This window comes from Leopardus geoffroyi, chromosome A3 (assembly GCF_018350155.1).
Source record: "Leopardus geoffroyi isolate Oge1 chromosome A3, O.geoffroyi_Oge1_pat1.0, whole genome shotgun sequence".
In the NCBI taxonomy this organism is placed as follows: Eukaryota; Metazoa; Chordata; class Mammalia; order Carnivora; family Felidae; genus Leopardus; species Leopardus geoffroyi.
In genome coordinates this window covers 107,586,397-107,603,472 of record NC_059336.1, presented here as the reverse complement: position 1 = coordinate 107,603,472, position 17,076 = coordinate 107,586,397, and the positions used below count along the sequence as shown (strand labels likewise).

The following is a 17,076-nucleotide window of genomic DNA, read 5'->3' as shown; positions in this document are numbered from 1 at the left end:
CGCCTGTCTTCTTATGGTTTAAGGAGGTTACTGTGGCTGCAGAAACAGTGATACAGAGGTAAGAGCAGGATAGGGGAGGAGGGTGGTCGGTGAGGCCAGATCAAGTGGGCCACATAGACTTTTAAAAAAAATTTTTTTTTAATGTTTATTTATTTTTGAGAGAGCGAGCACGAGCAGGGGAGAGACAGAGAGAGAAGGCAACACAGAATCTGAAGCAGGATACAGGCTCTGAGCTATGAGCATGGAGCCTGACATGGGGTTGGAACTCACAAACCGTGAGATCAAGACCTGAGCTGAAGTCGGGTGCTTAACCAACTGAGCCACCCAGGTGCCCCGGCCACATAGACTCTTGAAATGACTTTGGTTCTGAGTGAAATCAGGAACATTGTTTTGAGCAGTCAAGGGATTTAATTTGACTTGAACTTTAATGGATCACTCTGGCAATTTGTTGAGAATAGATCCTTGAAATAAGAATGTAACCAGGAGGCTACTGCAGCTAATGTAGATAATGGTGCCTCTGATGGGAATAGCAACACTTAGGAAGGCAAATTTGTAGCTATAGACACTGGCACATGGGTTGGTGTGGTGGCAGGAGTCTGTGGAAGGTCTATTCTGATTGCTTCTCTTTCCTCAGGGAGCTAGGAAGCCAGATCATCAGCTGAGAGTGGGGACAGAGGAGAGGAAGTGCTTGGCCCTAAGAGTAAAGAAGAGGCCGGGCTGAAATAGCTGGATAGCGAAGAGGAAATGAAAACTAGGGAAAGACAGCATGACTAGTGGCATCAACAGTGCTTACTGCTCGGTATTGCCTCCATTCCCACAGGTATCAAAATCTTCCTCCGCCCAGAACCTCCCAGCAGCCCTATTGATCGATCTGAGTTGGCAGATGAGAGAATGTGTATTTCCCAGTTCTGATCTAATCTGACCTACTCCTACGGTAAATTGAAGTCCAGAGAGTGTCTTTTAAACTGCCATCTTTGAGGATCATTTGAATTACCAATTAGCAAGTGCTCTAGTAAGGAAAAACAATTAGAATGCCTATCTAAATATCATGCACCATGAGGGCCTGATAACTACGGCTCCTGGGAATTCATGCTATAGGATAAGGGTACCAAGGGCTGCAGCTGAGTGTCTGAAACATGAATCATATTAATGCAGCGGGAATAAGACACCTGCTCAATGGATTTCTAATTAACTCTTAGATCTTTACATTCTGGCTCAAAGTTATATCTTCTGCACATCCTGGTTTTAGTTTTCAAAAGGTTCCAGGGAGATCAGCCAAAGTTTGTCTTTTGAATAGACTGGCATGACTTTTCAACAAGACCCAACAGAATCACATTTGATTTCAAGAAATTGAGGAGATTATTAAGAATGTGCTAGTCACTACTGAATGTAGTTATGTATGCTTGCTTCTGCAATTTAGAAGGGGGGAAAAAAAGGTCCATTTAAGTCATCTTAAAAGGGTTCTTGCTATAAAAGTTAGAGGAGGGGTAAATCTGCAACGCCAATGATTTTCTTGCTTTACCAGTAACTTAGTATTACATAACGAATGCTGAATTATCAAAGCATTTATTGACATTTCTTCACACACACTGGGAATTGGTTTGTGGCCTTCAGAACTCTCCACTCTTCCTAACTGCTTCTCAAAGTTCTCTCTCTCCTCTCCTTCCCACTCAGTTTACTTCTTGGAAGCCTTGTTGACCTTTGCAATCATTTCCTCTCTCTTACCTGATATTCGTCTGCTCGTAAGTCCATCCCTTTTCTCATGTTCAGCATCTTAGAATGGAAAAGTTTATAAAGCACCATCAACACCACAAAGCCACATGCAATTATGAACAGGTGCCCAGGGCTAGCTCACACATGACAGAGTCCTTGTGGGATTTTATCAAGACTCTCATTTTCAAGAGGGCTATCCCTTTTAGAAAAATCAAGCCATTCTTAAGCAGATCTTTTCTTTGTTTTTCCAGTCCAGAAATAATTGCTATGTCAAGTTCAATAATAAAATGAATGGCTGCTGTTGACTGAGGACCTACTCTGGGGTGTGGAGCTAGCGAGACTCTCCTAGTCATCTCACAATAACTGTGCCAGCCTTGTCCCTTTTCATTTTTTTTTCCTGTGGATACTCATTAGATCTGAAAGTCCTACAGATTGGCATCTCTAAAGTAAAGCAGTTTGTCCTATAAAATTTTTTAATGATGTTGGGACTTTTAAATTCAGTTTGTGACATTTTGTTTGTCATTTTAAGGAGCCAGTGGAACCTCCAGTTGGGTTTTTTCCAATAGGCAGCCACTAATGTGGACCAGAAGTTTACAACAAAGATACAGATGAGAAAATCATCGATGCTGAGATGTGAGTGATAGGCACAGGTCTAGCAAAAGAAAGAGATCCTCGGAGGCACAAGAAATGACTGACAGCAGCATCTTGGGAGATTTTCATATGTTGGTAGTGGGAAGAGAAAGACAAGCCATAAAAGGATCCAGTAGGGGCAATGGAAAAAGCTGAGTAGCAGACTTCTGAAAGAGTTAAGGAAGTCAAAGGAATAACTCTTTAAGGTGCTTCAAGTGGTCAGGGCTATAGAGGTCAGCACTATAGAACTCTTATAGATATGGAACTTAGAAAAAAAAATCACGGAACTTAGGAAGAAAATCAATCATCCTTAAGAGGGTTAACTCAGCAACATGGCGGGTGAAAAAGACAGGTTCCAAGGGACTAATAATACTCTTATTTCATGGGAGTGGATAGAAACTTGGGGACAAATGGAAGAATGTTACTTTTAGAGTGAAGGGTAGAGTGATTCATGGGTATCACAATAAAAGCCTAAGAAGTGGTACATGAATTGAATAGGGAACTGTATATGATACCATAATTCTATACTTAATAAACACTCAATAAGCAAAATGTAAAGCAGAAATAAAAGAAGAATGAAATACACAATGAAAAATGATTTAGCCATAAAAAGAGGGTATAATGCTAAGCAAAATAACCCAATCAGAGAAAGACAAATACCATATTATTTCAGTCATATGTGGAACTGAAGAAACAACACAAATGACCAAAGGGAAAAAAAAAAAGAGACAAACCAAGAAGCAGACTCTTAACTACAGAGAACAAACTGATGGTTACCAGAGGGGAGGTGGGTAAGGGATGGGTGAAAGAGGTGATGGGGATTCAGGGGCACACTTATCATGATGAGCACTGAGTAATGGAGTAATGTATGGAAGTGTTGAATTACTATATTATACACCTGAAACTAATATTAACCACTGTATGTGAACTACACTGAAGTTAAAATTTTTAAAAAAAACCTTGAAAAAAAATAAAAGGAATTTTGAATAAATTCATAATATATTCTCCAGCACACTGCATTTCTCTTCGTTTTTAAAATATATAAATATTTTATGTAATTTAAATAAACAGTGGAGAAGAGGAGGAGGAGAAAAATAAAGAATCTCAATATGGCCCAGAAAAGGGGGCTGAGGAGGGGACATAATTCTTAGGCATCCTAAGGGAGGAGATGTAAGTGATAGTTCCTTTTTCTGGTGACTATCTGATACTTATCATCAAGTGCTAGTCAGATGAGATGCAGTAGCTTGAAGGCATCATGAACACCTCAAAGAAGGAAGGATAGAGCACTAAAGAGTGAAGGCTTTCGAGCCCCCCTTTTCCCTCCAGGAAACATTAAAATGTTTTCAAATTCTAGGCCAAGTGGCTTAGTTTCAGAGTTCCTCTTATGCAGCCGTGCTGTCTCCTTCCAGCAGCCACATGTCCTATGGATGGATCTATAAATTCGGGACAACAAAGTGAATGTGTAGAGGCCGGGTTGGGGGTGGGCAAGAGAGGTAAGACTACATCAGGGCCAGCGGCTGCCTACAGGCAACTCAACGGAACACTCATGTCTGATTTGTGGAAGTGACATCATCATTAGCTTCAGATCAATACTGGCCAAAATTGAAGAACTCAACTGTGGTATGGCAGCTTTAAATCTTTAAAATAGATGACCAAGTTGACTCTTCTCTGTAGCCCCCCTCTTGGACTTCAGAAGAGATGGCACATTTTCATTTCTAATTTTCAGCCTCATCCAGTTCCTGGCTGATACTAGCCTGCACAGACGATTTGCTGGGGCAATCACAGAGTGACTCGGGAATAAAACCTGCTGCTTTAGGTTAAAGATGTCTATTCAGAACTGCATTCCTTGCTTTCTCCCCCACCCCATCCTCCTGTGCACATGGTCTATAGTCCAGGGAAATAAAATAGCCTTTTCAAGACGAATGTGTTTTACCAGTAGATGGAGTAAATGCTTCCCAGAATCCTGTACCTGCTAGTTAATGGACTAGTGTCTCAAAAAGAGACAAAGCCACCACGACCAACTGATTCTGGAACTTAATGTATAATAGCAGGTGGCGAACGTGATCAATGACATGGATGGCTCTTGCCTGAAATGTTTTGTAAGAGAGGAGACACTTATTCACATATACATATATGAATAATGAATAAATGAATATATGAATAAATATACGGATATATGAATATATATGAATAGATAGATAGATAGATAGATAGATGAATAAATGAAGGTAAGCAAGAGGACACAGAGGAAACTTGGAGTACTCACAATCCCTTCATTTCTTCACAATTTTGCCTAAAATGAGCCCAGCATCTGGGGTACGATCCCAAGTGCAAATTTTCCCCCCTTCATCTTAAATGTTTTTCAAAAGGGATCCTTTTACTCTGTGGTTTGGTGAAAGGGCGGGATGGGGGGAAGTCCACTTTGCAGCTGGTACAACACAGAAGAGAGCTGCGTCAACTCTCAAAGGCTGCCAAGCCTTTCTTTTGGCAGAAGCACTGGGGATATTACACTGGGGATAATTTATCACGCTTGCTTTGGATGTTCCAAATTTGCAAGCCGTGGCTAATTTCCAGAGACAGCAGGGCAATAAACTCCACTTTCCTAAGAGAAAAACAGTAACCGCACCACCTTTCAATTAAATGGGCCATGGAAAACGAAGAGCCACCCATGATCATGGATATTCAGAAATCCTCAGAAAGCCTGAGTGTGGCCACTAGTGGTGGGAATAATGACTGTGCCCCCGGAGAAGCCTGGCTTCACGGATATTAGGAATTGGCATGTGCATCTGCTTCCACATTTGTCTCTTTCTGTACATTTTCCTGTATGAACACACAGGCACACATGAACCCTCACGTGTGCAAGACCAAAACACAAGTATTGGATGCTCATGGAGGAATTATAGCCTCTTCTGTTATGCATCAGGTGAAGTTTCCCTCACAGTCTCTGGGATCTCCTTTTCTCTGCTCTTTTCTTAATCTCCTGGTGCCTCCTTGATCATCCAAGGCCCCTTGGAGCAGGAAGCAAACAACTCCTCCCTCTAGATCAGTGACCCACACTGGGCAGTTGTCCTCAACCCCTCAACGCTTCCTAAATAGGTCTGCGGTCTTTTATGTTTCCTGAGCCAGGTGTTCAGAAACTGTGTATTGTGTTAACGAATCAGTATTTTACAGGGGTTTCCAGGCCACCATTCAAAGGAACGCAGATGGTGGGCATTTTGAGTGGGTGACTGGGGGGTAAAAAGGATGGATATTTGGGGGTGAGAATCTCATCCTAAGTGGGAAGCCTACTTTCAGATGGTCCTACTACTTTTGTGGTCCAGGATCATGCCATCTGATTACATTAACATCTCATGTGTTCATTACAGAATCCAGACCAGGACCACACGGTGCCTCTAACTTCAGAGAAAGTGAAGCAACCCCAATAGTGTGAGGTTTACACAACCTTTGACTCAACGGTCAGTTTCTCTCCCCTCTCCAGTTCCTGCAGGGTAGGCTGCCAGCTTAATTTTTGTCTCCTGATTTTTGTTTCTATGGATATGTTAATGGTTTTACAGGATCATTTCCTATGGTGCAGAGGAACACCTTGGGCCAGTCTCTATTTTCAAAGTCAGAAATGCTGTGAAGTCAGGCAGGATCTCGTGAATTCTGTAATACGTTAGAAATATCTTCTAATTTCTTTTTTCGCACTAATCCATAAAGGTAACTCAACAGTTTCCCTTCTTTGCCCTGCTGAAACATTTATAAAAAAAATATGCATCTAGAAGGAGGCCAATAGATGTTAGCTCTTATTATTTTTATCCTATAATTGCTGAAGCTAATCCTATTTCATGGTTTGCAGCCCCCAAACCAATGGATGTTCCCTTTTGTCAGGATCCTAACAAACTTCTCTGCCCTGGTCTGATACCAGCAACTTGTGTTTAGGTGTTTATGGCTGGTGGTGGGTTGACATATATGCCTTCCTAGTGCATGTTATTTCATGACCTGACCTCTTCTTCGAGCTTCAGCTGCTTTCAGACTTCTACTCTGTCCTGTATGGTCTCTCAGATGCCTCTCTTCCAGACCCTGTTGAGGCAGGTCAAGGTCATCTTCTGAGTTCAGAGAATTCTCACTTTTTAGTGAACTGTGATCCCAATCTCCACCCTAGACCATGTACAGGAGCCAAGTTAACCACAAGGTCAGGCTTTGCTAAAATTATCCTGTCTGTCAGTCTCCTGGCAAACGACTAGTTTGAAGATTTTAATCACAACATTGACACACACAATGCTAATTTCATACAGTTATATAACTTAACTGATAAGCCCATCTAAGCTTTACCTGCATGGTAAGAGACCTGAGGTTAAAAAGTGAAACATATCAACTAACCATATGCTTAATTTATATTTACCCAACAGCAAGCATTTCTGAAATCTGAAATAAACAAACATGGGGTGAAGGGATTGCGTGAAGGCAGGTCTTCACATCCAGAACCAATATTAAGAGCAAGAGAACAACTAATTTGTCTCAGTGGGGTAGCAAAGGGACACAGCCTTCAGAATGTCGTGGGAGATTATATTTCAACGACTTACAGTTAATTTGAAAACTGACTTAGCTCTGGCCCTATTATTAATGACAGTTTCAATCAATGACCATTTTGTATCTAAATTTCACTTTATCTGTATTTCTCCTCTCTTCTACCTATTAGGATTCCTGGACTACTTGACTTACATTAAAAATGTTCTATTTTCTGTGGCTAGTTGTGTTTTGCTTTGATAAACTCATTGCAAAGTGTGTGTAATTATTGCATTGCGAACAAGGGAATGGCAATAAATTTAGGCATAGCATTTTTGAACAAAATACAAGCAGCTTGAAAAACTGTTTCTGAATGACAAGAAATTTGGCATGACCAAGTAGGTGAAAAGTACCATTATACATCTTTATGTATTGAAGTTTATGTCTATAGAGCAAAGGGAGAAAAAGACGAAGCATACTGGAGGTATTAGCCTGTGTACTTTTCTGATTTTACGGATGATCACATTTATCTAGGGCCTATAATACTTTATAAAAGATGAAAACATTCTTGTGGGAGGAAAAAACCAATTAACTTCCTTGCTTGCAGAGATGGGTAACCTTGTTTCTTCTATCTTAGATTTCAGTAGGACACCCCCATCTTTGGATGAAAAATGCTGACCGGTGTGTTCTGGGAATCTTGGCTCACCCCGAGGCTAATGAGCACAGTGTCCTGGCTGTGTGCCCAGCTTTTGTGGCAGGGAGTTACCCCCAGTGCTTTTTTTAACTTACACTAAAGTTTGGACTTAGAAAGCAAGATCTGCCAGCGCATCAGAGGAAATAGGGCTTTCCCTCTATAACCATCGACATCAAATTCTATTTCTACCTGCAGCCCTGGAATCAGCCTCTTTGGTCTGATTTAATCGCCATATTCACACCCATCTCTGTTGGCGAAGTTAAAGAGGGAAGAGTGCGGGTAGGACTCTTCTAGTTTGGGGGAACCCAATCTACGTGCCCCTTTCAATGGGGACGCAGGAGAGGGGTTGGGTCGTGGGGATGAGTCCTAAGGAGTGTATATATGCACCGAGGAGGAAAGGCAGAGCATGTGACACAAAGGGCAAGTGCAGAAGAGTAGCTCTCACTTGACCTTGTTAGGCTTCCTGCATGGAATTAAATTTCAGAAACTGGCAAGGCTCGCAAGGAGTAATTACTGCAATTGCCTCACCCCCTACTGTCAGCACATGGCAAAGTTTGCTGTGGGTAGGGCAGCAGGCAGTTCTTTCTGAACATTTCAAAATATTGGTAACATTTTCTTAAATTTCTCACCAACCCACAGAGATGATTTGGAGGCACCCGAACTCTTCTGTCCAAGTCAAGGCTCAGAAAGTATCCCAAAGCAGCAGGACTAGAAATGCAGTGACAATGTACGCTTTCAGCCTCCTTCCGTGATGCTCTCTGATATCCAACACGACCGAACGGCATTTTTACAAAGGCCCTAAGCACCAAAATTACAAGGTAATTTTTCCCCTTCAACCTTTCATTTAGTAAACTGTTAGCCTAGCTCACAAGTCTTCTGAGATCACTTCAGCCTATAGCCATGATGTTTTTATTTTTATTTTTTTTTTAACATTTAAAAGTAGCCATGAAGGAGTCAAATCAGTATCTTCACTAGTTTTACTGAGTCCATAGGAGAGATGTATTACAATTCAGTTTCCCATCCATGAGATGGCTTGGAAAATGATGCAGCCCAGCACAGCCACCCCTACGCCCCCCACCCCCGGCCCCCCGCCCCCCCGCACCCCCCCCCAACCGCTGGAGAGAGTGATTTTTTTTTTAAAGCGGTATATCAAGTCCGGTAAGGCAGAATTTGACTGAAATTGTAAGTAAATAAGATGATTTTTGTCTTGCCTGAGAGAGGTGGATCACTATTTCTTATGTTTCTTTTCTTTTCTTTTTCTTTTTTTCTTTCTTTCTTTCTTTCTTTCTTTCTTTCTTTCTTTCTTTCTTTCTTTCTTTCCTTCCCTCCTTCCTTCCTTCCTTCCTTCCTTTCCTTCCTTCCCTTCCTTCCTTTCCTTCCTTCCTTCCCTTCCTTCCTTCCTTTTTCTTTCTTTCTTTCTTCCTTTCTTTTTCTTTCTTTCTTTCTTTCTTTCTTTCTTTCTTTCTTTCTTTCTTTCTTTCTTTCTTTCTTTCCTTCCCTCCTTCCTTCCTTCCTTCCTTTCCTTCCTTTCCTTCCTTCCTTCCTTCCTTTTTCTTTCTTTCTTTCTTTCTTTCTTTCTTTCTTTCTTTCTTTCTTCCTTTCTTTTTCTTTCTTTCCTTCCTTCCTTCCTTCCTTCTTTCTTTCTTTCTTTCTTTCTTTCTTTCTTTCTTTCTTTCTTTCTTTCTTTCTTTCTTTCTTTCTTTCTTTCTTTCTTTCTTTCTTTCTTTCTTTCTTTCTTTCTTCATCTCAGGCAAATGAAGCCAAAGTCTCTTGGCTCTTGTTGTACCTTTGAACCTGTGGCCTTACAGCTGGCTAGCAATGAACCTGAAAAAGAATCATCATGGCTATGACTCTATAGGTTTTTCTTTGACGAAAAAGAGGGAATAGGAACAAAGAAGAGGAGAGAGAGAGAGGCAGGGAAAGAGGAAGAGGGGGGAAAACAGTGGAGAGAAGAGGAAATGGAAAGGAAGGGAAGGTCAGAGATGTAGGTTAGAAAGGAGGAGAAAAAACAATTGATGCATCAGGGCTCCCCGGGGAGTGGAACTCTGACAGCTGAGGCATCTCTTATTTGGCTCCTTCACCTGCCTAGAGAGAGAAGAGCGCTGTTTTGAAAGGGGTTCATTAGTGAATCAGGCTCAGGCTTGATGCTTTAGCAATCAGTGTTTGGGTGCTTGTTGCGAGGGCCCTGCTTGGGCACAGGTCTTTGCCCTTTTGCTTTGCCGCTTGCTGGCCAGCTAACCAGCGGATCCAGAGACTGGTTTCATCTCACAGCTCTTCAGTTTTATTTTCCTGACAGTGCAGTACTTCATTAAGAAAAAGGCATTCAGCTATTAATTTCTGCTAAGGCTTAGCCTGGCCAATGAAATATAAGCATGTGCCATTCTGTGTCTATTTTAGGGTAGGGATGTGGGGGTGGTTAAACTCTGCTTGGCTTACAGCTCTCTGCATTCACCTCATTCTTCCCAGCTCTGTCTTCTTTGTTCATCCTTCTCCTGACAGGCTGCCTGATGGTTACAAGAACGGTGCAGAATTGTAACAGGCTCAGACTGGATGAAGGAGGGAAGGCGATCAGGCGATCTTCTTAATAGTTTAAAACATACATATAACCTTTTCTTAAGAGAATATCTGAATGCTCTGAAGTATTAGTCACTGCTATTTGAACGTTTTATCTTCCTAGGGGTAAAATTTAAATTCTCCTATGCCCGCCTTCCATCTTCTCTCTCTTCCTAGCTTGTAGAAATGACTGGGGGGATAGGGGGGGTGGGGTGGGGGAAGACCCATTTGTAACTAGTCTCTGGTGCTGTATTGATCACTACTTTACAATATCTAATGTACGAAATGTTGGCCTCAGGAAAGCAAGCAGCAATAAATGGGTTAAGTATACAAATGATTAAATATCTGTTGGATTCACTTCCGTTAAGTAAATATTTTTATCGCGAGAACAACTTTTTTCTCTCATCTGTTGGATTGTCAGTGTATTAGAAGTGAGCATATCCTGGAGGCGCCTGGGTGGCTCAGTCGGTTAAACGTCCAACTTCAGCTCAGGTCATGGTCTCACTGTCTGTGAGTTTGAGCCCCACGTCAGGCTATGTGCTGATAGCTCAGAGCCTGGAGCCTGCTTCAGATTCTGTGTCTCCCTCTCTCTCTGCCCCTCCCCTGCTCATGCTCTGTCTCTCTCTGTCTCAAAAATAAATAAAAACAAAAAATTAAAAAAAAAAGTGAGCATATTCTGATTTACTATAGGAAAGGGGGGCGGGGGGAGGATGAGCGAGAGATTTGCCTTGTCTTTGTAACTAACCATCAGAGACAAAGCAGGAATTACCTTCAAGAACTAGAGCAGGTCTTGCCTAGAAACTACACAGGGGGCCACCTAAGTGGATCCAATGTAGCTCAGCTATAAATATGCCCACCACAAAGATATTAAAGGGCCTGAAATTTTCATTTCATCGGGACTCATGTGAAATTTGGCAGGGAAATGACAGCGAAGTGTCTAGGGATATAACCATCCCTTAGCATCATACTATTTCAACCGAACAGAAAAGGTATGGGCATAGCATGAGATAAAGCTGTCTCCTAGAGTCTGGTTGGAGTCCTGGGGAGGTCAGAAAAGATTGGGATTCTGCTAATGAGAAGTTTCAAGAGGCAGAGGCAGAGAAGCCAAAGAGGCACCTTGCCTCTTTTACAGATATGATGGGAATCAGGCCTTCCTAAAAGCCCCTCGTTAACTTCACTATTTAGAACTGGAAGGTACTAAAAGCTACAACTCCATCCTTTTATGAGAAAGGAAGCAGAATCTCATGGAGGTGTTAAAGAAGTCACAGCTGGAGAATAGGAATATTTTAGTATGTGCTTGGCACTCCGCTAAGTGGTTTGAGGTGCGCATACCTCATCTAATCCGATGATTACCAGCCATGGCTGCGCATCTTAATCACCCATGGAAACGAGAAAATACATAGTTGCATATGTGTTCCAATCCACCATCCACTGGATGCTCAGATTTCTTACGCTTTGGGGTAGAGCTAGGTGAGTGTAGTGTTGACTTTTCTGTTGTTGTTGTTTTTTTTTTTCCTTTCTTTTTTCTCCTTCTTCTTCTTTTTTTTTTTTTTTAGCTGCACAAATGATTCTGAGTCACCGCAGGGTTGAAGACTGTTTGTCTTCACAATTTTTGACTCAGGAATATTACTCCATCTTCTCCAGAAGATGAAAGTGAAGTTCATCTCTTCAGGGGACTAGAACGCAGGTCTATACCTTCTGGTTCCTTAGTTTTTTTCCGTTTAACACAACTTGCCCGGAGGGCTGAAGTCTTGGGTTTAGAGTGGATAAGCGCGGTTCTTCCAAGTGCATTCCACTTTATCCTCTGAGTGTTCCATGAGAAACCAAGGAATATATTTGCCGGCAGCAGGGTGTATGGAAAAGAGCACAGGGATTTGCACTGCAGTGCTTTCAATGTTGGTTAATTGCGTGACTTATGGGCATGCCACCTTGCCAAGCCTCAGTTTCTCATTTCCATAGTGGGAATGGCAAACAATATCTCAAATTGCATATGAATATGAAATGAGAAAAAAATCTATACAGTAGTGAAACGAGTGCCTGGAACATAGTAGTAGTGTACGAACAATTCACAGTACTGAACAAGCAGCAATTCTTTTTGCTATGTTTATGGCTACTAATAGCTTTCTCTTTGCCAGACCCTGGCATTTATCCAGTTTTGCAATCCTTTCCCCTTTTCTGTAAACAAAAGAAAGCAGTGACTGGGGAGATGGCACTAGAGGTGGGATAGAGTCAAAGATTATAATGAATCACGCAGAATCTCTCTCACACCTAGTGTAAGATGCATAATTTCTATACACGGGGCTTGATGGGAAAACGAGGTTGGAACAGGGGATGTGTCAGGAAGCTGCATTTATGCCTATCAAACCCTCTATTTTTTCTCAGATGGAGACGGGTGGGGGGAGGTGAAGGTCCCTCCCAGAGATGACACCACTACTTAAGCATCACACTACCTTGGCCTCACTTGGATAAGCACATTTGTCTGGTGTAATCCTAGGAGCTGCTAGACATAGACAAGTACTTTCATCACTTGAACGGTGAGCTTCAGTGTTAGAGTTGCTCTATTTATACTTTGCTCTGCAGGCAATCCTGATGCTTTTACATAAGTGGCAAGCTCCACCACCTTAGCAAACAAGTAAATAAGGTGATAAACAGTACTCTCTTTTCCTTATGGGCGTGTGATGAATTCCCAAGCCAGCTTCACTTCCCATTATTCTGGCCAACTTACCTATTTTAAATCACTTGAGATGACAGTGGGTTTTATTGTTTTCCCCTCTCAAAGTCGGGCCTTGATATGACAGTTAATTTGCAAACACATGGGAGCTGGCTGGGTGACAGGCAGGGCAAGGGATGGCGAAGTGGGCTGGTTCAACTCTCGCAACGTAATTGCTCAAACTTAGCCTTGCTGGGTCTATTCAGCACTTCTGTAATTACATAATGTTCCAAGACTCAAGAAGATGAAGGTTTGGAAGCATTGCATACCATGTGTATTTTCTCGGGACTGCAAACTTCTCTGGTTTCAAGGGTCAGCTTTCTGATCCATGCAGAATTGAAACAGAGGCTTGGGAAATCAGAGATTGCATGGGGGAGCCACACACCTGCTCAGGCACAGGAAAGGCCTGGAATGCCAAGGCACTTGAGCATAATCTGGTTTCTGTATACAGACCTGGATCCTTCCTCCACGGATGAGGCAGTTACAGACACTTAGGATTCTGGAAAATACCTGGATGCTCCTACCCTACCCCTTCTACTCTGAGGGCAGAGGAGAACCAACAGTATAGGTATTAGACTGATTTACATTTTGTTTCCTTCTTAGAGATGAAGTGGAAGCACCCTTGATTAATGTGTCCACACTTGAATGTCCATAAAAGTAGCAAATGCTGGCGTCCAGCTGTTAATGAATGATCTAAAAGATTACTTGGTAGCTTTTAGTATAATCCTGAAATTAGTTAATGGAAGTGCCACTAATGAACATCTATTAATAGAGGCAACTGATGTTAACACTGCTAATGTAATGGCCAGGAGGTGTAATAAAACGTGTGGACAGAGCAAACCTAATACTGTTCTATATCAAAGTAGCTCCCTTGAAAAATGTAAAGCCAGGTAATGATTACAACTAGGAGGCATTTTAACAACAGGGTCATTGCCGGCAGGGCTCACCATCGAGTTTTAAATAGAGTAGCGGACAGCTATACTTTGAGACCTTCATTCTCTGTGGGACCTTTCTTGATTACTCTTACTGGGTGTCAAAGCTCTGATTATTTCTCTGAACTCTTACCACATAACAAGGAGCCTTTTAATTTGATATTTAAGTTTCTTTATGGTTCTTTGTCTTATGGGTGTTGTAAATTATTAGCAATAGAAAACAGGGACTGTCTATCCATAATAGGATGGCTTTTTGTTTTTAATTTTTTTAATGTTTTATTTATTTTTGAGAGCGAGAGACAGAGTGTGAGTGGGGGAGGGGCAGAGAGAGAGGAGACACAGAATCTGAAGCAGGCTCCAGGTTCTGAGCTGTCAGCACAGAGCCCGATGCGGGGCTTGAACTCATGAACTGTGAGATCATGACCTGAGCTGAAGTCTGACGTTTAATCGATGAGCCACCCAGCTGCCCCAAGGATGTTTTTCATCTCACCCGGGGCTGAGTGAGTCCCATCCTCTGTGACCTCTTAGAGTGTTTTGTTTCTTTATATCCTAATCATACCAATGTGCAAAAAAAGAACCATTAATTTCTCTCCTTTACGAGGTTCTTTGGAATTAGGCATTCTGTCTTGTATCTCTGATTCCCTACCCCTGGCACCAGGCTCTGCAACAATGCCAGGGCAGTGCTGATTATTGTGGCCAAAGAGATAATTGTGTCGTTTGGACTCAGTTTGTGCCTTTGTCTTAGGAAACTCAGAAAACAAGGGGCTGCTCCCTGCCTTCCAAGGGCTCACAGTCTAGACATACTTATGTAGAATTCAGCTCATCCTGGGAAATGAATTCCCGCAAGAGGAAATGCACTTAGCATATGTGTAGTGTGTGCTGAAAATTGCTTTTTTCTTTCCAAATGAAATCATTTATTTCATTAAAAAAAACAAACAAAACAATTTCCCTTGATTACTGCCCTTCATAAATAAAATTATCGTCAAGGCCCTGACACAGCTCTCTGCTATGAAATACAGAACTCCTGAAAGTCAGTTATTCTCCACCTCATTGCATCTTAGTGTAAAGGATACCCACGCTCTAGTATCACACACGTGAGAGCTTTTCTTTCTTCCCGAAGTAGATATTAGCGTTCACTCTGCCTATGCGCAGACGACATACACAGATACGCCTCCGTGGGAATTCACGTACATAGAAGCAGCGAGATGGAGGCAGTTTTAGCTTTGGGGGCCACAGGATGATGTGGAAAAGCCTGCCGTCTACACTGGCGTGGCACTGGAATGACAGCCAAATGGAAGCAGCTGCAGCCGCCTGAGAAGCAAAGCTGGAGAATTTGACAGCAGAAGCAAGCGGCTGCAGCCCAAATCCCCGGGTGTCAAGAGCCCTGCTGTGGGGCCTGGCGAAGGCAGTCGTGGATTGGCACCACTGAAATCATGGGTTTCGCTAAATGGCTTGCCTTTTATGAACCTTTGAGAAAGGGAAAGCAAGTGTTCTCTCATGTATTCAAGCCGTTATTTGTTGAAAGGCTACTATGGGTCAGTCACGATTCATTTCATAATGGTTATATGCTAAAATGCTCACATGTTAATAAATTGTATTTATTTTTTAATGTTTATTTATTTATTTAGAGAGAGAGAGAGAGAGCATGCTTGTGAGCAGAGGAGGGGCAGAGAGAGAGAGAGAGAGAGAGAGAGAGGGAGAGAGAGAATCCCAAACAAGCTCCCTGCTGTCAGCGCAGAACCTGATGTGGGGCTCAATCTTATGAACCCTGAGATCACGACCTGAGCCAAAATCAAGAGTCGGACACTTAACTGACTTAGCCACTCAGGCACCCCAAATTGTATTTATTTTTATACGTCATCTAATAACCATAATCATGATGCTGACTGATTTCAACCGTTCATTTTGACTATGTACTAAAAAGCTGGTTACCTGGCTGCTATTCACATATAAACCGAATTTCTTCCATGTGCAATTAACATGGATAAAACTTGAGTAGAAAAGGTGCCAATTAGAGACAGCTAATGACCTCTGACCCCACTGAGATGCATGAATACCATTTTCCAAATTATAAAAAAATAGAAAAGTAACAATGCAGTTCAGAAAAATATATTTTCCCATAAATAAAGATAATTTGTATTTAAGAACACAACTTGGGAACTAATTAAACAGAGAAAACACTTCAAACGATCGCCAGAGAAACCCCTCAATGCTTTTCAAAGTAGAACCTGTCCTCGTATTTCTCTCTCTCTTGTACTCTCTATGCGGCTACAACACTTCATTTGTTTAGTCAATCAAGAGTTGACATTATCTGCAAGATGCTCTGCTGACAACTCTCCCAAATACTTCTGGATCGTTCTATTTCCACAGCACTGCACCACTGTTGTTGATGTGCTCCATCTCCATGTCCTTTCCTGGAAGGGACTGTGATCTTCTGAGCATCAGCCGATGACTATGCTTTTCTAAAAATGCTTTGGAAACAGCCCAGCAACATTTGTGTTGTGTGTCATACACATTATCTCTTTACCCCATTGTATTTTGTGCTTGGTTCCTTAAGGAGCAGTTATTCGTGTGTAAAAGAAAGACTGTTAGGAAGGAAACAGTATGTAGGTTGAAGCTACGAATGACGTACATCTACAAGAGTCAAGTTACTAATGACCATGACGTTGGTACAAAAAGCTAGGTTAGTTCCTGTCTCATTAGATGGATTCAGATACTTTTGTGGTGGTGGTGTTGATCTGTGAAAAGCCCAACCAAAACTCGGAACTAAGGTCTAGGAAGATGAGCTGATTTTTTAAAATACAAGTTCCAAATCTGGCGCTAGAACTTCAGCTACCATATATCTCTATATCCCCAGTTTGGGGCCTTTGTGCAGACTCCAGGCTCAAGGAGAAGCCACTGTATTATGAGAAGGCTTTGTGAGCTTATGGCTTACGTGAGCCCCAGCCAGTCCAGAGACATTATGGGTTCCCCTCAAGATTAAGCTTTTGTAGGTTTGCCTTGGTTCCTCAGTTCTGTATACAAATCCTCAGCTCCAGACAAACCCTGGGCACTTGCGCCTTCTTGCTGTTCTTACTTTGTGCCTTTCCCGCTTCTTGGAATGCTCTGACCCTCATTACTTCATTCAAGTTCCCTTAACGCACATTCTAGAGGATGGCTTTCATCCTAACAACTCAGGCATTACATCTCAGGTCAGATGAGAAGCACTACTTAGCTCTACACTGTAAAACAAGATAAACACTTGCCCTTACCTGTTTTACAATCTTAGTTCAACAAAGGAGATGGTTACAATTTTCCATCTCAGCTTTTACTTGATTGCTAAAAGGATGCAGGAACACAGTATGCATGGTTCAGTA

General features: G+C 42.0%; 1 protein-coding gene across 13 annotated transcripts in view; it reads right to left on the bottom strand.

The window, feature by feature from the left end:
• SLC8A1 (solute carrier family 8 member A1) overlaps positions 1–17,076 on the bottom strand; it is a 385,952-nt gene that overhangs the window by 98,485 nt on the left and 270,391 nt on the right. The window lies entirely within an intron of this gene.